Source organism: Pinus tabuliformis, chromosome 7 (assembly GCF_031772625.1).
Source record: "Pinus tabuliformis cultivar Carrire ecotype Pingquan chromosome 7, CPIR1, whole genome shotgun sequence".
Taxonomy (NCBI): Eukaryota; Viridiplantae; Streptophyta; class Pinopsida; order Pinales; family Pinaceae; genus Pinus; species Pinus tabuliformis.
In genome coordinates, this window is record NC_142293.1 from 2,036,564,841 (window position 1) to 2,036,589,826 (window position 24,986).

Below are 24,986 nucleotides of genomic sequence, written 5' to 3' on the forward strand. Positions count from 1 at the left end.
CTCGGCACCCCACTAATATTTGCACGCAAATTATAATTTTAAATGGTCCAACGTAGTCCCTTTGCAATCTTTAGAGGGCACGCCACAAGATATGTGACATCCTGGCTGTGAAAAATTAAAATATGAAAAAATCATCTCCCTGCATGCGATCTTGTCATCAGTTCTAATCCAGTGATCTCTGACTGCCACATTACATTGGTCATTTAATAAAAACAACCTTTAAACTAAAATTCTCCCAATTTCAGCTCATGATGACAACTGTGCTTATTTGTTGCATGGTGATGTTTGCGTTGAGCCACCAAAGGAACAAGATGTCATTGAATTTTGGTGCAAGATATTTTGATAGTTTTTTCAGAGTTGTAGCATTGTGATTGTTCATATTGCCATGCATCGGATTCTTTTTTACACTGTTATGGTCTGAAACTAATCCTTGAATGCTTCCAACAGGATCTCCTTGCTGCATCTGCTGACTTTGCAGGTTAGAAGAAATCTGACGAGGGAAATTGTTTAAACTTGCAATTGGCCCCATATTATGTTCCCGACTAAAATCAATCAAATCCTTCATGCTGTTTCACAACCTCAGATATCTGTAGGCACCGGACATATCTCTTGGAAAAACCAAGGTCATTCAGTGACTGCGCTTCTAAATTCCGTGCCAGCTGACGCCCAGTTGTTACAAACCTGAATTAGACTTGATCACGCGCTAAAGTAGCTTGCAGAGCCATTATTTTGTCGTTGAAGCCAAAACAACTGAGTCCAGGCGAAAATCTGAGCCTCTAAATGAACTGTAAGCGTTGGGCGATACAGTAAAACTTGCAAGCTAACAACACCACAATCATGCTAAAATCTACTGAGCAACCTTTAGAAGCCTACTTGCGAGATTTGGAATGAGTTTGTTTGAGTTCTGGGTGCATGAATATAAATAATTTTTTGCTGGACTGAGTGCGTAGCGTGCTATCCCAGTGCGTAGCACACTGCCCGGTGCGTAGCGCACACCTCCAACACGTAGCGCACCTTCCAGTTTCCAATTTTGAAAACGAGCTTAATTAGCCCGTCCAATTTTCAATCATATTTCTCAGCGTCACGTTACAAATGAGAATTGCAGCTTACCTTGAAGTAATAAAATTTTCATGCACAAAGTTGAGGGAATATTTACGAGTCTTTTTGGAATTATATGGTTTACTGAACAGATCTCCCTCAGGTAGCCGATCCATCTCATTCTGATAACCAGAGCACTCTTCTCCTATGAACTGTCTCAGATGTTCCTCAAATTCTTCATCAAGAGCCAAGCGCACACCAAAGACTTTCGCAACTCCAGCCAACGAAACATCTGAATGAATAGGTCCAACGCCGCCAAAGATAAACACCATGTCACTAATTTGAATCTGTTGTTCTACTGTTTCAGAGATAGTATCAATATCATTAGGAATTATTGCCCGATGAGTGACTGCCCAGCCTATGGAATGTCTGAATTTTTCTTTATCACCAGATAAATTGTTAATACACAGCAACCCATTTGGTACTGTATCGTGAATGCTTCCAATTGAAGTATATCCTTGATCATAAAGCGTGCAATATGGAACTTTGCATGCAAGAATAAAGCCCATACATCTCTGTATGACCAATCCAAGATGAGATTCACTCTCATGAAAGGTGGCCATCCTTCTGAGCTTGGGTAGAATTGTTCTTGACCAACCCAAGATATGTATTCTGAAAATTTTCATTCCCTCGCTTGTGCTAATATACCGCATTAGGGTCGCCTATACGGGTACCAAGGAAGATTGCTTTTACAGGCTTTTCCTTTAGCAGTGCCTCTAAACCAGACTTAAAATCAAGCCGAATAATCTCCATAGGTTTCTGTCGTCTCGTATGTGAACGCATTGATTTCTCGGAATGCCCCCGGATTTTCAAAATAGATTGTCCTTATTGGATGCTTCAATTTAGAGCATACATGTTCACTACCTCCATGTTCTCCCATTTCAATAGGAGCATATCTTGCCCGTAGAAGAGGCAACAAAATCGTAGAGTCCTTCCCACCACTGAAACTGAAAGCAACTTCATCAAGCAATGATGACAGCCCTTCTCATGCTCTTTCTCAAAGAAAGCTCTAAAGTTTCAGAACGACGTTCGAGCTCCTTGCCTCGTTTAAATGCCTGTAATGCTTCCTCACCTTTTCCTTCTTTCTTAAGAGTATGATATTTCTTTTTCTCCTCCTGGGCCTGCTGTCGAAGTTCCTCAGGTGTAAAGGAATCATTCTCATCATTGGCATGGAGAGCACTGTCCTTAAATCTGCTCTGAAAAACATCATGCTTTCTATCGAAAAATTGCAATAATTACATATTTGAAAACACATTTAACGATTTCTTCTTCAAAACAGGGTTTTGAAGAAGAATCAATCTTGCATTGATAACCATCTTGAAATATAAACTCACTAAATCTTCTTCTAGCATGTAGGAATCATTTGACAAGTTTGAAGACCAACTATAAAACCTTGACTCTGAAATGGCTCTTTTCTGGACCACAGTAACATCGATGAATGACGAGAAATGAACCTTGGAGAATTTGATTGCAGCAGGATGACAAGACGGAGTCTAACATCGGCTCCAATGGGGATGGCAGTTGCCGCTACTTGGAGGTGCCAAGAACCGCAGAGCTTTGGGAGAGCAGACAGTGCCTCCATCCATTGGGCTATGGAGTCCATTATTCCGACAAACCAACACGACACTTGACTGAATTTTTAAACTGAAACTGAACTCAAACTGATTCGATCTCGAGACTAAAGTAACTGAAAAACTGACTCAACAAACTTCAAACTAAAGCTGCAATGAAACTAGAACAAAATGCTGACTTTTAACTGCTTATTTATTTACAAAATCTACCCTACTTTGCTGTAAACACAATAGATCAGGTAATACTGAAATGCCAGATCAACCATTCAAGTAAACCTGAGAATGATGCCACTTGAGAATGCTTCCACCAGGACACAGATGTAATTGCTAGCAGCCCTTCATGCACGTAATGAATCTGGCTATGTATTAGACAGCTTGATTTGTCAGTCAAACTGAAAAACATTTCCATGTACATCGCAATTGGATCGCGAAAGCCAGACTCTGTTGGCTGCCCCAACTCTGCAATACATACCTCCAGCTGCACACTTTCAATGCAAACATCTGTAGGCAAGTCTGTTATTTCTTGTTTCGATGGAGGAAGGATTTGCAAGAACTTTTTAGGGTCTTGGAAATCATATGACTGGATCTGCTCATCTAAACATTGAATCTCCTTCTCAACTCTTTCAACAAATAATTCACAAACACCAGTTTTGGCCTCAAAAGGGAACTTTGGAGATTTCAAACATTGAAGCAAGGCACTAAAAAGTTCTTCATTAATTTCAAAATCTGCTAACTGATTTCTTACTTCTTTTGCAGCTTCACACAGTGCAAGGTTTACCATTTCATAAATGGATCATCGAGCACTGGAATGTCTGGATCAAGTTGGAGTCGCCAGGTGAATGTCTCAGCCTTCATAAGTGTCTGACTGTTGTCCACCATCAGCATCAGATCTACAATTTGATTTCATGTACTGGGACAAGACAATCAACAAGTCGAATGTCACATCAAAAGCAAAGCATCTTTCCCAGTATGGTCGCCACTATGTTAGCGTTCGAATTTGCCTCAAGCTGAGGAAGGCAAAACTCGAGGCAACATCATACCACGCTCAGCCTCGTAGCTAGACCTACGAGGACAGGAGAGGGCTCTCTCCGGGTCTATCTCGACAGACAAATCTTCAAATGGGCTGAGATGACCAATAAGGAATACCGATTTTAGGCTAGTAAATTGATAGGAAAAGGGGTTTTAATGATGGGGTTTTCTGGGCTGCATGGACAAAGAACAACTTGAAACAAAGAAAGATAATCAAAAAACACAGATTATCTCCTGAGGCAAGATAGGCAAGAAATTTAACATCAAATTTGAAGCATTGTGGAGTGGGTGGACTGTAGAGGGGTTGACAAGGGCATAGAAGATGAATCCTTGTCAAACAGAAGAAAACATTAAATATGAACACTTCCTCAAGACAGAGCAAATAAATTGAATTCTGCCTTTCTCACTTAAAAGTATTCATTTAGAAACGATTATGAAATGAAATGAAAACATAACAGGCTACATATGAAACAAAGGATGACACAAATGTTAAATTTCATACCACAGGAATCTCAGGGGTCAGAGCTGCATTTTTATTAAAATCCCTGTCAAAATCTGTACAATGAAACTCTGTTTTTCTCCACCAGCGCTCAGAAATAACTTCCCCCCTTTACAAATGATTTTTAATACAATATAAAGCTCAGGAGAAAACCGATCCATGAAAGGATGGAGCTGTTTCAACTGACAGGATAAAAAATAGTAAAAAGCCACTCATCGGTTCTTAAAGAACAGCGCTACATTTTTCATTCGAGACTTTCTGTGACCAATACAAAGGCGGAAACTGTAGTATGAACCCTCCAAATCATAACTGAAGACTAAGATAAGCAATCTGTCCCTATTTTTCTGCTCAGGTTGGTAATCTGCGTTTTAATTTGGGTTTGACTTTACTCTACCTATTTGAAAACAACCAAATTTTTATAATTAATATCCTTTGTAACTTTGGGAGCACTTTCATCCATGTTACCATAAATGAGTACACGTTGCAAAGAGTCCTTGTCAAGATATGGATATGTTTTAGTTTCCCCAAAATATATAACCCATTGACTAAGGCGAAGAAAATCTCGGCACCCCACTAATATTTGCATGCAAATTATAATTTTAAATGGTCCAACGTAGTCCCTTTGCAATCTTTAGAGGGCGCGCCACAAGATATGTGACATCCTGGCTGTGAAAAATTAAAATATGAAAAAAATCATCTCCCTGCATGCGATCTTGTCATCAGTTCTAATCCAGTGATCTCTGATCGCCACGTTACATTGGTCATTTAATAAAAACAACCTTTAAACTAAAATTCTGCCAATTTCAGCTCATGATGACAACTGTGCTTATTTGTTGCATGGTGATGTTTGCGTTGAGCCACCAAAGGAACAAGATGTCATTGAATTTTGGCGCAAGAGATTTTGATAGTTTTTTCAGAGCTGTAGCATTGTGATTGTTCATATTACCATGCATCAGATTCTTTTTTACACTGTTATGGTCTGAAACTAATCCTTGAATGCTTCCAACAGAATCTCCTTGCTGCATCTGCTGACTTTGCAGGTTAGAAGAAATCTGACGAGGGAAATTGTTTAAACTTGCAATGGCCTCATATTATGTTCCCGACTAAAATCAATCAAATCCTTCATGTTGTTTCACAACCTCAGATATCTATAGGCACCAGACATATCTCTTGGAAAAACCCAGGTCATTCAGTGACTGCGCTTCTAAATTCCGTGCCAGCTGATGCCCAGTTGTTACAAACCTGAATTAGATTTGATCACACGCTAAAATAGCTTGCAGAGCCATTGTTTTGTTGTTGAAGCCAAAACAACTGAGTCCAGGCGAATATCTGAGCCTCTAAATGAACTGTAAGCGTTGGGCGATACTGTAAAACTTGCAAGCTAACAACACCACAATCATGCTAAAATCTACTGAGCAACCTTTAGAAGCCTACTTGCGAGATTTGGAATGAGTTTGTTTGAGTTCTGGGCGCATGAATATAAACAATTTTTTGCTGGACTGAGTGGGTAGCGCGCTATCCCAGTGCGTAGCGCACTGCCCGGTGCGTAGCACACACCTCCAACGCGTAGCGCACCTTCCAGTTTCCAATTTTGAAAACGAGCTTAATTAGCCCGTCCAATTTTCAATCATATTTCTCAGCGTCACGTTACAAATGAGAATTGCAGCTTACCTTGAAGTAATAAAATTTTCATGCACAAAGTTGAGGGAATATTTACGAGTCTTTTTGGAATTATATGGTTTACTGAACAGATCTCCCTCAGGTAGCCGAGCCATCTCATTCTGATAACCAGAGCACTCTTCTCCTATGAACTGTCTCAGATATTCCTCAAATTCTTCATCAGGAGCCAAGCGCACACCAAATACTTTCACAACTCCAGCCAACGAAACATCTGAATGAATAGGTCCAACGCCGCCAAAGATAAACACCATGTCACTAACTTGAATATGTTGTTCAACTGTTTCAGAGATAGTATCAATATCATTAGGAATTACTGCCCGATGAGTGACTGCCCAGCCTATGGAATATCTAAATTTTTCTTTATCACCAGATAAATTGTTAATACACAGCAATCCATTTGGTATTGTATCGTGAATGCTTCCAATTGAAGTATATCCTTGATCATAAAGCATGCAATATGGAAATTTGCATGGAAGAATAAAGCCCATACATCTCTGTATGACCAATCCAAGATGAGATTCACTCTCATGAAAGGTGGCCATCCTTCTAAGCTTGGGTAGAATTGTTCTTGACCAACCTAAGATATGTATTCTAAAAATTTTCATTCCCTCGCCTCTGCTAATATACCGCATTAGGGTCGCCTATATGGGTACCAAGGAAGATTGCTTTGACAGGCTTTTCCTTTAGCAGTGCCTCTAAACCAGACTTAAAATCAAGCTGAATAATCTCCATAGGTTTCTGCCGTCTCGTATGTGAATGCATTGATTTCTCGGAATGCCCCCGGATTTTCAAAATAGATTGTCCTTATTGGACGCTTCAATCTAGAGCATACATGTTCACTACCTCCATGTTCTCCCATTTCAACAAGAGCATATCCTGCCCGTAGAAGAGGCAACAAAACCGTAGAGTCCTTCCCACCATTGAAACTGAAAGCAACTTCATCAAGCAATGATGACAGCCCTTCTCATGCTCTTTCTCAAAGAAAGCTCTAAAGTTTTAGAATGGCGTTCGAGCTCCTTGCCTCGTTTAAATGCCTGTAATTCTTCCTCACCTTTTCCTTCTTTCTTAAGAGTATGATATTTCTTTTTCTCCTCCTGGGCCTGCTGCCGAAGTTCCTCAGGTGTAAAGGAATCATTCTCATCATTGGCATGGATAGTACTGTCCTTAAATCTGCTCTGAAAAACATCATGCTTTCTATCGAAAAATTTCAATAATTACATATTTGAAAACACATTTAACGATTTCTTCTTCAAAAACCCTGTCTTGCATTGATAACCATCTTGAAATATAAACTCACTGAACCTTCTTCTAGCCTGTAGGAATCATTTGACAAGTTTGAAGACCAACTATAAAACCTTGACTCTGAAATGACTCTTTTCTGGACCACAGTAACATCAATGAATGACGAGAAATGAACCTTGGAGAATTTGATTGCAGCGGGCTGACAAGACGGAGTCTAACAGAATGCATTCTGTAAAAAAAATATTTCTGCTGATAGAAAAAATACTTCTGCTGGCAAAGAGCAAAACTATATTTTATCCATATAGAATATCACCATTTGTATTTTCAACCTTATTTCATACGATATATCAAGCATCCATGCCCTTGACAAAAAGGAACTACTCACTGCACCATTATCAATATATTGTATTCCTTAAACCCAGAATGACTAATAAAATAAGGAAAAAATCTTGAGCAAAATTGTTTCTTTCCAATATATTATTATGCTCAACGCCTTTTTTTTTCTTTAGTGATACCAAGGCTAGTCAAACACCTTCACAGTCTCAACATTTAGCACACAAAGATAAACTACTACTCCTTTCAATGCATACGAACCAACACCATTCCAAGACTTAACCTTAATGCCTCTGCGCTGATACAATCATAAAAATATGAACCGATTTTTTTTAGGAGCTCAACACGTAGGAGCGGCATCACATATATGTCAGCAACTTAAATACAACAGACTAATATATGGGCAGCGTTCAACATATGGTATTAATCATATCAGCGTTCCAAACATACAGTGTTGTAATACTGAGCGTTTTAAAAAACTGGCATTCAACGATTTTTGTATGCAAAAAAAACTTCAACCCACCATGAAAAGAGAGTTACAGCTCATCCATCGATCATAGTAGATAGAAACTACCTTAAATGTAAGCTAGAGTATAGAGCAGCCATGGAACTGAATCTTATGAGGAGTTTCGAAGCAAACTCCACAGGGTTATCGCCCACGGCAATGAAGAAAAGGGTGAAACATCAAATAATTCTCAACCCCGTTTTAACAGACTTCGGGCAGAGCTGCTTTCACCGAATCAAAAGGGCCAAACTGATTCATACACACAGATCCCAGCAATGGTTCTGGTTTTGTTCTGGTTCTTCAACGGAGTAGCGTTCAAGATGCAAGAGCAACGACTCGACCAACAGACCAGCGTTCAAGATGCAAGACCAACGTAGTTCGCTCCTGCGTGGAGGCACCAATGCAGCAACACGGCCTCAAGGCATGCAGCGATTCAGATGGTTTTCAGGTCTGAGGCTGTCAGGTCAGAGGATTCAGACTTATGGCAGACAGAGCGCACAGGGGCAGTGGACAGAGAGCAGAAGGCAGAAGGGAGTTACAACTATTTTGGGAGCTGGCTCTGATACCATGTCAGGCCAGGCAGTAACTCCATAAGGCAAAAATGATTCGTATGTGTTATTCCATCAGGTAGGTCTTCATTATATACATGAGGGAGATACTGTTCATTTCATCTCCCGATGACTGTTCATATTTCTAATTTATCTATTTACATAAATTCACCCAATCACAAGGATTAGGTGTCAACACATTCAACAACAAAATCCAGCACAAGCTTGTCTAACCTTAGTAACCTAGAGCTCTAATACCACTTGATCTGAAATTGATCTAAGACAATTAATAAGGTATTACAGACTCATGTGCATGGATATGTCTATGTTATTTTATGCAACGGATCAATAAGATTGCAAAATACACAGTCACTGAAGTAGTTAAAGAAAACACAACAGGCAAACATATAAACACAACAAGTTTAATAAGGAGTTCACCCAATACTCTTGGGCTATGTCTCCTGGTCTCGTCTTTAGTGGTGGCCTCTATATTATGTTTTCAAAGCAAATTTTTTACAATAGTGAGCTCAATTTGAGTCTCACTCAATAGATATAAATCAGCAAGACTGTACTTGGATTCCCTAAGTCTCTGGAGTACACAGACTCTCCTTACTAACTCTTGACCTCTACTGGTCACAATGGTATGAGTCCAATATGAGACTCAATACATGACAGGCATATACAGAGGAGTCCACTTGAACCTCTCAAGCCCTTTCTAGAGTACATAGACTCTTTGACTCTGTTTGACTCTGTCTCGATGCTGCCTTTTTGTTAAAATCGGCAACCAGGGCAAAACTTCATGTGGGTCATCTTATTCATGGCTGATAATATTTTTATTAGATTCCTCTCGTTGAGAGGTGTAGGATTGATGTAAAGATCATCCGATTCCGATAAGTATTCATGGAGATATGAATTTATTTTGATTATGGAATTATTATCAAGCCGACCTACAACTCATGTAGGCTCAGAAGCCCAACAGTCGCATCTATTCACCCACCAATGTTGTGTATAAATATAAGAGGAATTTTCCTCATTTGGAATCACTCATCTCATCACATCTCTCTCTCTCTCTACTACGAAGAAATGAGTCTCTTCTCTACTGTGCTGAAATGGGTCTCTCTCTCACACATGTGAAGCCAGAAGCTGTTGAATTTGAAGTTGCAACTGCAGAAGTAAAGATTGACTTGCGTGGCCTAGAAGATTTCCTCATTGGAACTGCGCTATAGGTTCATATGAACCTCCTTTGAAAGCCGCAACTTTTGGTGGTGGAATGAAGTCAATCCGATGAACGGTTTGCAAGATATCGACTGCCCTAGTTTGAAGCCGGAAACTGCTGAAACTGAAGCTGCAACTGCAGAAGTAAAGATTGACTTGCTTGGCCTAGAAGATCTCCTCTTTGGAACTGCGTTGTAGGTTCATCTGAACCTCCTCTGAAAGCCACAACTTTTGGTGGTGGAATGAAGTCAATCCGACGGTCGGTTTGTGAGATATGGTCTGCCCTAGTTTGATAATGAAGCCGCTAATGCTGATGCTGCTGATCTAGGGTTTGCTACTGCTGATATGAATCAGATTTATTGTACTATTTCTCTCTGCTGAATTATTGAAGATAAAAGAAGATTTGATCAAAGGGTTTCCCCACACATTGTGGGGTTTGTCCCTGGCTAGCCGCCACATCTTGTGTCTCTTGTCTTGGCTTGTTTTCTGTCGATCGTTTAATGTTCTGTCTGCACTTTACTTTATATACGTGTGATTACTAATCTTTGTAATATAATAAGGAAAATAAGTAAACTGTTATAAGCATATAACATACCATAACTTAACATGGTATCAGAGCTGAGGTGAAGACAAAGCCCGAGCAAGAGCAAGAGAAATCATCGAAGAGAATATTGGCAAGGCTATCCTAAAAGAACTATGAGGTCCTCAACACTCTTTCCTGCTGAAGACAAGCTCCGTGAGAAAGCTGACTATCACAGATGGAAGATGTCTATCGATCTAACCCTTGAGAATCAAGGAGTGTTGGATCATGTGAGAGGCAATATTGTTGAGCCTCCATCAAATGCATCCACTGCTGCTTGGAACAAATGAAAAAATGGAGAAGTCAAAACAATAGAAGATCATCCGGGACTCTATCGACAAGCACTTGGTGGCCTACATCTCTAAACTGGACACCTCCAAGGAAATCTACGATAGACTGGTGAGTTTATTTAAAGTTAATGATGCAAATCAAGTTTTATTTCTTAGAAATAAGCTCAGGGAAATCAAGAAGGGTAAAGATGAAAGTATGCAAGCATACTTCTTAAGAATCACCGAGATCAAGAACGATCTCCTATCTATTGGGGAAACTATTACTGACAGAGAAATGGCACTCACAACTCTTGGAGGATTGCCATTTGAATGGTATGTGTTCAGGACTACTCTTTTGAACTATAATGTAATTCCTGGTTTCGAGGAATTAATGGCTAGATGTATTCAAGAAGAAACAAGGGAAGAAGTGCAAGAAATGCCCATGCCTAAAGGTCCTCCTGCTGCCTTTTCTTCTCATGCAAAGAAAAGAAATAATTCCAGGACTAAATCAAAAGGAAAGGCTGGACCTAAGGCTAGAAGAAAATGACGATGTTACATTTGCGATAAAGCAAGTCACTATGTATGAGATCATGAGCATCATGATGAATGAGATCATGGACATAAAGGGCAACATGAGATCATGGACATATAGGATAGCATGATGATGATGCACACTAGTTTGAGCAGCATTATGATGGATAAAATCATGGACATGGGCAGCATGATGATAATCATGATTAGAGAAGCATGGTACAGTATGCAGTGGTGCAACTCGAAATCCCTCTAATGGCAATCAAAGGAATGAAAAATTCAACAGCAATGGTAAGAGGAGAGCTGGGAATCAAGGAAGAGTACAAGCATTCAAGAAGGCTAGAAATTCTAGGATGTATTAAATGCACCTGACCTCAAAAGGAACCTAGTGTCCATCTTGGCAATGGAAGACAGAGGCTACAAGGTAACCTTCAGCAATGGCAAGGTATGTATATGGAAAAATAATGTTAAAGATGCCTTTACTCTTGGGTTTAGTGTTGATTCATTATATTAGGTCGATGGAAGTCCGCTAGGTGTCATGTCTTGTGACACAACTCTTTAGTCCGAACTTTGGCATCGGAGGTTTTCCCACCTTCATTACAAAGCTCTACCCAATGTAAGACAGATGGTAATAGGGATGCCCGAATTCCAAGTAGAGAAAGAAGGTGTATCCGGGATGTGCCAAAGGAAAGCTCAAAAGGGGACCATTCCCCTCAAGCCAAAGCAAGACCTCCGATATATTACAATTGGTTTACTCAGGCATACCTGAGGTTGGCATTAAGAGGGAGACTACTACACCACATACTCCTGAGCAGAATGGTATGGTGGGAAGGATGAACCACACAATGATGGAAGCTGTCCGGGCCATGCTACATGATCAAAGACTTCCAAAGTTTCTATGGGCTGAAACTACAATCACTGTTGTATATGTACAAAATCGATGCCCTCATCAAGCATTGGGTTCCTAAACTCTTGAAGAAATGTTCACTACCGATCAAAGGGAAGTCGTGATTAGTCATGATGTCACCTTTGACAAAGATATGGCTCTCAGCAAGGTGGAAAATCTGCTGACTTTGAGTAGCTCTCAAGAAGCCGACACCAGGGAACCGAAAGAAAAGGATGATGAATCAATGCCTGATGTAGAAGAACCCATGGATCCGATTGATCCTCATCCACATGAGCCTTCCTCTTCTAGGAAGAGGCCTTCATGGCTTAGGGGGATACTTGATGATGCTGAAGGACATGTTGCACCCTGAGGAACCTTCCATCAAAGTAAGAAACTTAACAGGTATCAGAGATACCTGACCATCATGAGCACGATCATACAAAATGAATCTTCATCATTCTGAGATGTCATCAAGCATTAACTATGGAAGGATGATCTGACCATATAATATGAGTCTATTATGGAGAATGATATCTGGGAAGTAGTTCCCAGACCCTGGACAAGACAATTGTTACTTCAAAATGGCTTTACAAGATAAAGCATGTAGCAAATGGAAGTATGGAAAAGTATAAGGTTCATTTTGTTGCTTGTGGTTTATCCTAGAAGGGAGGTATAGACTATGATATTTGCACCTGTTGCCAGATATATGACCATCCACTTGATCATAGCCCTTGTGGCTTCACAAGGATGGAACCTACATCAGATGGATCTTAAGACCGTGTTCTTGCATGGTTCTATCAAAGAAGAGGTCTATTTGGGGCAACCTGAAGGATTTGAGATTTATGATTGAAAACCTCATGTATGCAAGTTGAAGAAGGCTCTCTATCGGCTGAAGCAAGCACCCCGAGCATGGTATGAGAGGATCGATAGCTACTTGATGAAGCTGGGATTCACTAGGAGTGAAGCTTATCCTAACCTTTACTTTAAGGTTGAAGATGACAAGCCTCTCATACTGGTGTTGTATGTGTATGACCTCTTTCTAACAGGTGCAAACCCCCTCATTCACAAATGTAAGAGGGAGATGGCTTCTGAATTTGAAATGAAGGACCAAGGACTTGAAGTGTGGCAGAAGCCAAGGGAAATTTTCCTATCTCAAGGAAAATATGTGGTAAATATATTGGAAATATTCGGTATGATGGACTGCAAGCCTGTGACTACCTCGAGGATGTTAACTTTTAGAAGTTATATGGTAGTGATGTCGGACCAGACTTGGGAAATGCCTCTGAGTTTCAAAAACTCATTCGCATTGATGTTCTTGGTGAACCTCTGTCCGAAAATATGTTTTGTAGTTAGCATTGTGAGCTCATATTTGGTTGAGCCTCACTGGATTGATGCCAGGAATCTTCTAAGATGTCTTCAGGACACAATCTCTCATCGATTAAGATACACTACTGGAGATGTGAGACTACTTGGATATACTGATGTTGATTGGGCAGGCAGTGTGGTGGACCGTAAGAGCACTTTCGGGTACTCTTTCACCTTGGGATCTGCTTCGATATTCTGGATGAGCAGGAAGCAGAAGTCGGTGGCTTTGAGCACCGCCGAAGCAGGATATATTGTTGCTAGCATAACCTCGTGTGAGGCAGTCTGGTTGCGAAAGCTCTTCAGTGAGCTATTTGGATTTACATTGGATACCACTGTGATTCTCTGTAACAACCAGAGGTGGGGTTCGATTATTGAGGAATCCCATATTCATCAATTGCTCCAGCCGATAGACATCATCTGGGATATGGTAAGTCGATGAGCAAGGAAGCTCCATCACATTAAGATGATGTACAGGTTGATACACCTTGTCAAAGCCCAGAGGAAAGATCTAATCTGTGATTTTCCCAAACGACTTGGAGTCGGCAAGAAACCCTTATACAAGGGTCCTGCATGTTGCATACATTGAGCTCTGGGAGCTCTGAGGGCTTGCGGTTCCTACTGGAGCAACATATGACCACAGGGTGACTCACCCTCCCCTAGTGGTGCACAATGGAACAAGATGATTCGCTCTCTTGTGGGACAAGATGATTCGCTCTCTTGTGGAACAGGATGATTCGCTCTCCTGTGTAGCAGGATGATTAGTTCTCCTGTGAGGCCTGGATTGATGTGTTCTCCATGGCAGCCTGAATTGATGTGTTCTCCACGACGATTGTAGCAGGATTGATGTGTTCTCCTGTGAGGACAGGATTGATTAGTTCTCCTGTCGAGGCATCCTACCCATGCAGTCTGGGACTCATGGGAAGTACCTCTCATCTTATCAATGAGCAGGGAAATGAAGTTAGGGACCATAGTAGTACCGATGGACGCATCGTTGTATCTACCGTACTCCCTACGCTAGGATGACCTCCATTGATCTATGATCAATGATACTAGTCTGGGACCAGTGGTAGGAGTTGTACCATACTATTACACTAACTTCGGGTCGGTTGAGACTCGTCTGGGACCAATGGTGCATACTCCGAGACTGACTTCGTGTCAGTGCAGTACTGGTCTGGGACCAGTGAGAGTGGTACATACTATGACGCTGACTTCGGGTCGGTTGAGACTGGTCTGGGACTAGTGGTACACTCTCTGAGACTGTGATACTGCTCTGGGACCAGTGGTAGGAGTTGTACCATACTATGACGCTGACTTCGGGTTGGTTGAGACTGGTCTAGGACCAGTGGTACATACTCCGAGACTGACTTCGTGTCAGTGCAGTACTGGTTTGGGACCAGTGAGAGTGGTACATACTATGACACTGACTTCGGGTCAGCTAAGACTGGTCTGGGACTAGTGGTACACTCTCTGAGACTGCGATACTGGTCTGGGACCAGTGGTAGGAGTTGTACCATACTATGACGCTGACTTCGGGTCGGTTGAGACTGGTCTGGGACCAGTGGTACATACTCCGAGATTGACTTCATGTCAGTGCAGTACTGGTCTAGGACCAGTGAGAGTGGTACATACTATGACGCTGACTACAGGTCAGTTGAGACTGGTCTAGGACCAGTGGTACACTCTCTGAGACTGCGATACTGGTCTGGGACCAGTGGTAGGAGTGGTACTTACTATGAAGCTGACTTCGGGTCGGCTGAGACTGGTCTGGGACCAGTGGTACGCACTCTAAGACTGACTTTGAGTCAGTGGAGGATGATACTGGTCTAGGACCAGTGGAGTTGTACTCACTATGACGCTGACTTCGGGTTGGCTGAGACTGGTCTGGGACCAGTGGTACATACTCTGAGACTGACTTTGAGTCAGTATGATACATCCTCGATCATTTCTTCTTCTTCATAATTCAGACAAAAGCAGAGCAGAACAGAACAATGCAAGAATAGATCAGAACAGAGCAAAACAGTACATATCAGTACAGGGCAGAACAAGAAAAAGCAGAACCGGCAGAATAGAGCAAAGCAGGGCAAGGGTCAGGTTGTACAGGGTAGTGCATTTGATGGATGAATAGTAATGATCGATAGACAGATTGCAGATGAAGTTCTCCATGGTTGAGAGGGAGTGTTAAAATTGGAAACCAGGGCAAAACTTCATGTGGCTCATCTTATTCATGGCTGATAATATTTTTATTAGATTCCTCTTGTCAAGAGGTGTAGGATTGATATAAATATCATCCGATTCCGATAAGTATTCATGGAGATATGAATTTATTTTGATTATGGAATTATTATCAAGCCGACCTACAACTCATGTAGGCTCAGAAGCCCAATAGTCACATCTATTCACCCACCAACGTTGTGTATAAATATAAGAGGATTTATCCTCATTTGGACTCACTCAACTCATCACATCTCTCTCTCTCTCTCTACTACGCAGAAATGAGTCTCTTCTCTACTGCGCTGAAATGGGTCTCTCTCTCACACATGTGAAGCCGGAAGCTGTTGAATTTGAAGCTACAACTGCAGAAGTAAAGATTGACTTGCGTGGCCTAGAAGATCTCCTCATTGGAACTATGTTGTAGGTTCATCTGAACCTCCTCTGAAAGCCGCAACTTTTGTTGGTGGAATGAAGTCAATCCGATGAAGGGTTTGCAAGATATCAACTGCCCTAGTTTGAAGCCGGAAACTGCTGAAACTGAAACTGCAACTGCAGAAGTAAATATTGACTTGCGTGGCCTAGAAGATCTCCTCTTTGGAACTACGTTGTAGGTTCATCTGAACCTCCTCTAAAAGCCACAACTTTTGGTGGTGGAATGAATTCAATCCGACGGTCAGTTTGTGAGATATGGTCTGCCCTAGTTTGATAATGAAGCCGCTAATGCTGATGTTGCTGATCTAGGGTTTGCTACTGCTGATATGAATTAGATTTATTGTACTATTTCTCTCTACTGAATTATTGAAGATAAAAGAAGATTTGATCAAAGGGTTTCCCCACACATTGTGGGGTTTGTCCCTGGCTAGCCGCCACATCTTGTGTCTCTTGTCTTGGCTTGTTTTCTGTTGATCATTTAATGTTCTATCTGCACTTTACTTTATGTACGTGTGATTGCTAAACTTTGGAATATAATAAGGAAAAGAATTAAACTGTTATAAGCATAGAACATACCATAACTTAACACTTTTTCTTCTGCAGGTCAGCTCGACTTTTTCTCTCTATTCTCTGCTCTTTGCTTTCTTAACTCGCTTACTGCTTTCACTGCTTGTTCGTGGCTTTAAAGCCAATATGCTTTCTGATTGTTCGTTTCTGCTTCCCGGCTTTCTGGCTCCCCTACCTTTGTCTGTTTGAATCCCTTTGTTCTACGTAATCATCACTATATAACGCTTCACAGGGAGGTAGCCACCTATTTCAAAATGACCGTTTATTTCGTTAACTCCAAGAATGCCCATGAACACGACCTTCTGCCAAAGCATCATCCACGTCGAATGTCAAATATTATACAAATCTATCTATTTACCTCGTCAGGTCCAGTCACCCATCGAAATGCATCTCCGCCGTTGATCTAGGGGCCCCAGATCCTACGGTTATCATCCATATCGGGCGAGTAAGTAACATGATGTTTACCCATCCGATGTGAACAGTTTTCTCTCTCTTCTACCAGACGCATGGCACCCATTGTGTGGCATCGGGTGGGACTCAGTTGAAACTGCTTATCGCTCGAAGCCCTTCCGATATTCTGTCAGTTTTTGTGGGACCCGGCTTCTGACAGAATCGGAACGGTAATTTTCCACAATTTACAATTATTTCGAGTCCGGGCGCTCAGGTCTTTTCCTTCTTTGAGGGGCTTTCCCTACGATATGTAATTAGTTACTTGTCACTAACCGCATATCAGAAATTACCCCCGTTTCTTGAATTGACTCCTGGTTTTGCTAATTTGTGGCAACGCTCGTTACCATGGGCTGACGGTCTCTGCACTTGACCGAGGGTCCTCATTGCTCTGTGATGATCACAAATTGCAACTGTTATGAGGTTATCTCTAATAAGCTTGATCTTTATAAGACTTTGAAACTTTGGCATGAATTTTACATAGTTCATGAAAACTTAGAGAGTATTCTAGGATCCAATTTGGATCATTCACCTACATAACCGAGACCTAGTTTATCAAGGGGGGATCTTTGATGACTTAGGATGTCATATAGAGTTTGAGATCTCTTTAGACTCATGTTCAGTTGATTAACTTATTTCATTAGGATATCAATTTCTTCTTTCTTCTTCTTGCATTCTTCATCCTTCTTTGCTATATGGTTCTCCACTTCTTCCTTCATCCTCGTTCATTCACATTTTTGGGCCTTGAGAGAGGTGACATATGATTTCAATTTAAATATTTCTTCATCTTTTTCTTCAAGTTGGTATGCCATGCCATTCCTTTCCTTTTCTACTTCACCAACTTGTCCTTCCAAGAGGACCAAACCTTCCATCACTATTTCAACTCCTTGTGCTTGTTTCGTTGCTTCTTCTAGCTGAGTTTTAAGAGAGGAAAATTCTTCATTATATTTACAAATTTTTGCTTCAAATTTGTTCAATTCCTTAGATATTAGATCAAGATGGTTTTTCAAACTATCTTCCCTTTTATTTTCTTCCTTTAGTTGGTTTATCAAGTAGGTTACTTCTTCATTTCATATATTCTCCATTTGATGCAATTCCTTGAGATCTTTAGATATTTCTTCCTCTTCAAGTTTTAAGTGAGCAACTTCTTCTTTTGACTTGTTGAGATCATGATTAGAAAATTGTATATTCTTCTTGAGATCCACATTTTCTTTATTTATCCTTTTTATTTCTTCTAGGGAAACTACAAGTTTCGTCTTGAGGTCTTCTTTGAATTTCCCTTCATCTTCTAAATCTTCATTTCTCTTGGTGTCTTCAACTTTTCTTTTGGCTATTTTTTCTAGTTCTAGATAATCCTTATCCTCTTGGCTATCATCATTTGAGGTTATGAGCAAAATTTATTTTGAATGAAGATATTGAAGATTCTCCCAAAGATATTTCACTGATGAATATTCCTCCATTTTGACTTTTATAGGAACGATTAATCCACTCAAGGTTTCCTTTATTTCTATTGCATATGTTCCTTTGACTCTTCTTCCATTGTGCTCCTAGTAATCAATGATTCCAAAACTTTAAAGCCTTGAGCCATCAAAAAGAATTTCATTCTACTCTTTCATAGTTTAAAATTTGTTCCATTCAACATGGGACCCTTGACTACCTGATTTTCAACTAAATTTTTTACTGTGGAAGAGACATATTCAAAAGGGTTGGAGCCTGTCGAATTTCCATTATCTTGGGTCTAGGTTAGAATCTTAAAATATCTTATGCTACCAAACTAAGAATCTCAACAAGAACTACTTGCACAGTGAAAAATATAAAGCAGTAAATCACATGTACATAATCTTTAACAAATATTGTACAATAATGTACAACCCAATCTTCATTATATTAAACCAAATCTAAATAATACAAAAGTGTATGGTATACAAGATACAATGATAAACTTTGTTGCATAGACTGGATGTTGTATCTTGTCCTGCAGGTCCTTCGCTCTCATATTGCTCACTAGATTCTCGTTAGTCCTTCAAAGGACAACACATAGAGACTCTAGGAGGGCTGCCACCTAACCCTGTTGCGAGTGACTTATGTAACATTTGCATGGGTTGATCCAATCTTCTCTCTGGGTAGGCCTAATTCCTAAGCTCCAAACTGCCAAGCTAACAGACACCTTTATCCATCAAGGTAGTGCACTTTGGCACCAAACTTCACCCAATATTCAGCTCCTCTTTGTCGCTTCAAGATAACTTGTCTAGGGATGATTTGGGTTATCAACATGCTTCCCTCCACAGACCAATAATGCCCAGTCCTTCGCTCTAGAATCTTCTTCTAATTGATGTCTTCTCGCCACCCAAGTCAACTCCAATACATGGATTCCATAGGCTGCAATACCGATCCAAATCCTGTCAAAAAACCGTGACCCAACATAAAACACAAATGCTGCTCCAACTCACTGTTTAAGGGTCTTCTTGACTGTTGCAGCTCTAGTTCTGGTTATGGCAGTAAACGCGGTCCTAACAACCCTCATAAAACTACTGTAACAGTCCTCATTTGGTGCAGATTTCATTCTCTAGCGAGCCATTAGTTCCTCACTACCTGATCTCTACTACAAAACCCTTTAATAGGACTTACGACCCTCTTGTATTTCCCAGAACATGCATGTGGTGGCTCTAGGGCCTACGACCTTCCTAAATAGGAATATCCACCCTCAAAACATCCCTTAAAATAGTCCCTAAGGTTGTGGCTTCTCCAGCAAGGGTACTCAGCCCTTCTCCAGCTCTCGGTCACCCTAAGATAGGCTTCAAACAACCTCCTACTCCCACATTGGCTTTGCCTCTCCCTTTCTACGGCTAACCCAAAAAATACCTTGCCTTCACCGAGTTCTTCTCTTGTGTTTTTGTTTTACAAAGGATGCTCTTTAGCCTCATCTCCACCTCTATTTATACACTAATGGAAGGGCTCCATGAATTGGCGAAGAGACATATCTCTTGGACCAAGCCTACATGACTTCACTATCCATAATTAATTAACAACTTCAAAAATTCATATCTTCATTTCTAGAGATCTGGTTTGAGTGATCCTTGGAACATTGGAATCGGCACGCCAAGCTCTATCACCTAAAATTTTCTCATGCTCAAATTCTTCATTTTTTTGACCCAAACCCAATGGGTGAAAACCCTCAACCTTGGGTTCCAAGCCCATAAGTGACCCTTGTGGTGCTTTTCCCTCCAAACCTTGAACCCTAGGGCTTGGAGTACCTCCCAAGCTATACAAATCAACACTCCCTCTTAGCAAGGGAGCTACTTCCAAGACTAATAAGTAACCCATCATCATCATCACTTATTGCAATACTTTCCAAAATCCTGGCGCTCACAATTGCAATAATCATTATTCTGTGAACTATGCCTCTCTTGGAAGTCTCACTATCACTGCTAGAAGCACCCTACTTCTCCTTCTTTTCCTTTAACGTCTTCCACTCTCTCCATGATTCCTTCTTGGAAATTGTAGGAGCATCCTTGCTCCCCACTGACCACACACTCTTCTTGGACTGCAAAGACTCCCTCTAAACCTGCAAGCTCCCTCTCAAACTCGAATCCCTTTGAATCTCTATAATATTGAACATCTCGGGAAGATGAACCTTCTTCTCGGGAACCTGTACCTGGTCTTCTAAAGCTTGAACCTACACCTGCTTCTCTGGAACCCGCACCTTCTCAACCTGCTTCTCATGATCCATAAGCTTGCCTGTCAGTCTATATAGACCATGCTCCCTAACTCCAAGTATGATACTAGTGGAGCTAGAGCTGTTTGGCCTAAGTCTTTCCTTCCCATCCTGGAACAATATCTCAAACCCCTTCCTATTGATCATAGAGATGAAAATTACGCTATATCTGAATCCTGGTACAAATAGTACATCCTTGACCCGCATCACTCGTATTGTCTCCATACTGAATGGCACAATTCCTGATCCTTGGATTTCCAACTAACTCTTCTCACCCAACACCATGTGAAACTTCGAGTCCCATTCAGCTAGAAGCTCAAAACCCTCCTGTGAACCTGTCACATGCTTCGTTGCATCATTGTCCATGTACCATCCATCCTCATTGACAGTACCCTATGAGAAATGAGAGATCATAGTGTTATGCAACCAGCTCACAAAATAGAAGAAAAGATAGATAAATGACTTCAAAATCAACCTCTTCGAGGGGAAACCTCCTTTACATTACACAAATGAAAAATTCTTGGATGATACAAATGACAATACCTCCTTTCTATATATAGGAGTCTAAGGGGTCACAATATAATCAAATCCGACATAACAATAATAATGTAAGGGCCCAATAATAGCAATAGTCGACTTCCATGGGGCAAAATAATAAAAATATGGGGACAACATGAGCACAACAATAACAATAAGGGGCTACAACGACAATAATAATAAGGTAATACACTAACATTATAGGTACCTAACATGACCCTCTCCTTCAAAAAAGTGTTGTCCTCAATGCTTGAGTAGTTCTTCATGCTTCTGTATAAAACTATCATCCTCCCATATGGAATCTTTAGCAGGTAAGTTCTTCCACTTGATCAGATACTCTGAAATTGATAGATTTTGTAGCTATCGAGTTCTTGTTTCAGTGACTGCTTCATGTTCCAATATGATTTTTCCTTCCTCGTCAAGTTCTGGTAATATTGTTTGAACTGGGAGCTTGTCACCTATAACCTTCTTTAAGAATGAAACATGGAAAACTGGGTGCACTCAAGAATATGCAGGAAGTTCCAATTTTTTTTCCATAGTACCAAGCTTTTGCAACACCTTGTATGGACCATAATACTTTGTTGATAATTTATTATCCTTCTTAGCTTTCTTGAGGGACATTTGTTTGTATGGTTGTATTCTGTTGACAGTGATAGACACATCAAAATGTTAGGGGATCTCCCCAGTAAGAATTCCCAGTTATACCTCAGACCATTTGATGTAGGAGTCCCAGCAGTGGGTCGTATAGCAATGCCTTGACCGCGATTTCACACATATGAAAGTAAGATAACTCTATTAGTAGCAAGGGTGTGACCACTGCGGTAATTCAAGGAAGGTGCATGAGAGGTTCTAACACATGTGGGCTGAGATGAGTGTGCCCCTTGGCAACCTGTAACAGTACCCGGCTGGGAAGGGAACACATGAGCGAAGATGCATCACAAGCTGGAAAGCAAGTCAGCTAGAAATCCAAAGTGATGGTTAAACCAATCAACACATTTCAGAAAGATTTTTAAACATGTTGGCTCTTATTATATAAATAAGTGTAAGTTCCAGTCATACAATACATCCATGTAAACCCGCTAGCCCCAATAGTGGAACATTACAGCCACATCTGCCTGCTCCTCCAAAGAGATGTGATAGCTTCATGCAGTGGAGAATCCAAGGCGCGTTACAATATTGTCCAAGCTCTCTCCAAGATAGTCTTATCAGAAACTTGGCTAACAAAAAGCCTTTACAATGAGTTATGAGGGGCTATTTATAGCAAAGGGTGGGGTGACCCTTGACATTCCCCTTTGTGACAGTTCAACTACCTCATGAATCTTCATATACTCTATGACTATTACATCCAACTATTGAAACTTGACTTACACTTGACAAGACATACATTACAATGCACATGTACTCGTGTGAAACTACATGGATTGAGAAAGCCAAGCAAGACATCACTGACACTCGTTCCATTGTGATGAGACCAACTCTTTGACATGATTGTGATGGTGAAGGTGGTGAGATGATGCCAAGCTTGGTTGTCCATGATGTTGTGCATGCACTCCATTGTGACCTCTTACTGAAGTGAACTCTTGCCTTCATTGCATCAGGGTGCTTTGGTATGGTTCCTCCATCTGACTCATCTGCTAGCATGTGCATGGTCTTTTGGTGTGGATGCATAGTGTCCGTGTTGATCTTCCAGTGTGTGTTGGTGGTCATGCACATCAACTGTCAACTACATATTCATCTCCAGTCGGGGTTTCTTCTTGTCTTCGCCTTGGTGAATGTACTGAATGGGTTGGATCGCATGCATGCACATAATGACATGCATGCCACTGAATGCCTTGCATGTGATCAACAACACTTCTTACCATGTCTTCTTCGTGCCAGTTGTAGTGTTGTTTTAATCAATCTTAATTGACTAAGACTGCAACATTAATTTTCAACCCAGGGTAGGTCTTGTTGTTTCAATGGAGTTTGCACTGTCTGTGCCGATACACTCCAGCCAAGAATAAGAAAATGAAAAAAACTATAAAATATGTCATTGATCTAAATTGTTGAATCAAACCATGTGTGTAGACATAAAAACACTCTACAGAATTAAATCACAACTCGCAGCTATCAAAGTAAAGGTGCACCACACAGGAACTAATATCTACTCCAGCTGGTTACTACCATTCTATTGATTAACTCAATGTAACAACATAATATAAATAAAAACAACAATGAATGTAATCCACGATTTGTACAGCAACAGCGAGAAACCATAAATCAATTAACTAAACTAGAATGTACACTACCTATAGCATTGCAATCCCTGCCAACTCTTCTATATGTCGTCTCCTTGTACATGAAAAATCAAGTCTTTTATAGTTATTACACCCTGAAATTAGAAACAGATTAGTCATGGGAATCTCACGATTCTCAATCTGATCAAAAATAAAAGTAGTTACAACATATTGCTAAATAAAATTATACATTAGTTATGATTGCAACTGCTTGAGTCTCGTTTCTTAAAAAAAAAAAACAATTCCTATTGTAGACAGCTATTATGTGGAATAGTACCCACATTTTCTAGCTTCGGCGCAACAGCATTGAGTGAATGGCAGTTCGAGATGACGCAGCATCACTGGCGACAACACTTTTGGTGTGACGATGAATTCTTGTATCAATGTGTGGTCTAACAGCATCCTGTAACAACATCCAATGTGTAACAGCGACCTGTAATAGCATCCACTGTGTAACAGCAACATGTAACAACATCCAAGGTGTAACAACAAACCATTCTACCCTTTTTTGCAGTTAATCTATGCTACATGTTTGCTTCATAGCTTTGTTCTCGTGAGCCATCACTTGAAAATAAGAGCTTCCAAAATACTTCCTAGTTAGCCACAAAAGGGGAATAAAGCCTCATATAATTCGGCAAAATACAACAAAGTAACATGACAGTAGAATAAGTTAAAAAGGTAAGAAAACTGGGAATTTGATCATGTAAAGTCATAGGCCTGGAGGACAGAAAGGTCAAAACTGGGAAAGAATATGCAGAAAATAGGTAAAAAACCACACCCAACATCTCCCCCCGATTGAAGAAACTGCATGTCCCCATGAAGAATCTCAATTCCTTCTACTGTACCCCTGATGCAAATCTTTGAAATTGAAGGCACCAACAGTATCATTTCCCGGAGCTCTAAATCCTTGAATGGCCATCAACTGACGTGGATAAGATTCCTCTTCGTAGTCACATAAATGGTAATCGGGCTAATACTCATCCAATGGCAACCATATCAAAGGAAATTTGAACCTGAGGCTAATCCAAAATGCCCCCAGTGTCTGGACAATCCGAGCATATTCTGGCACCTGTGTAACAGTAGCCATGAAGTTCCTGTATTCAAAGGGGTCCCCTTCCTGTAACTCCGCGCTATAGGCCTCAGTGTGCTTGAGACATCCAGCTAGCGCTCGGCTTTTCATATTTGTAAACAGGTTGAGGCAGATCCTCATGATTATTTTTCTGTAGCTGGCCAATTTTTCTCTGATTTCTGGAGTGCTCAGGAATAGTTTAAACTCTCGTCGGAGTTCATAAGTCATTCTTGGTTTAGCCCTAACCCACAATGTCGTTCTTTCCTCGTTGGTTTCTATTGTTTCCTTGGCCAGGTGCCACTCAATCTAATTCCTCATGAATGAAAGGAAGGCCTGCAACTGCAAGTCCCCCATGTAGGAGAGGACACTCACTACCATCTT

The 24,986-nt window shown here is 40.7% G+C and overlaps 2 pseudogenes; both read right to left on the reverse strand.

Annotated features, from left to right (window-relative positions):
- Positions 1-548: 548 nt before the first annotated feature.
- On the reverse strand, positions 549-3,450 carry LOC149256682 (bifunctional cytosolic FAD synthase/FAD diphosphatase-like; annotated as a pseudogene).
- A 2,004-nt stretch (positions 3,451-5,454) lies between these two features.
- On the reverse strand, positions 5,455-24,716 carry LOC149256683 (bifunctional cytosolic FAD synthase/FAD diphosphatase-like; annotated as a pseudogene).
- Positions 24,717-24,986: the final 270 nt, after the last annotated feature.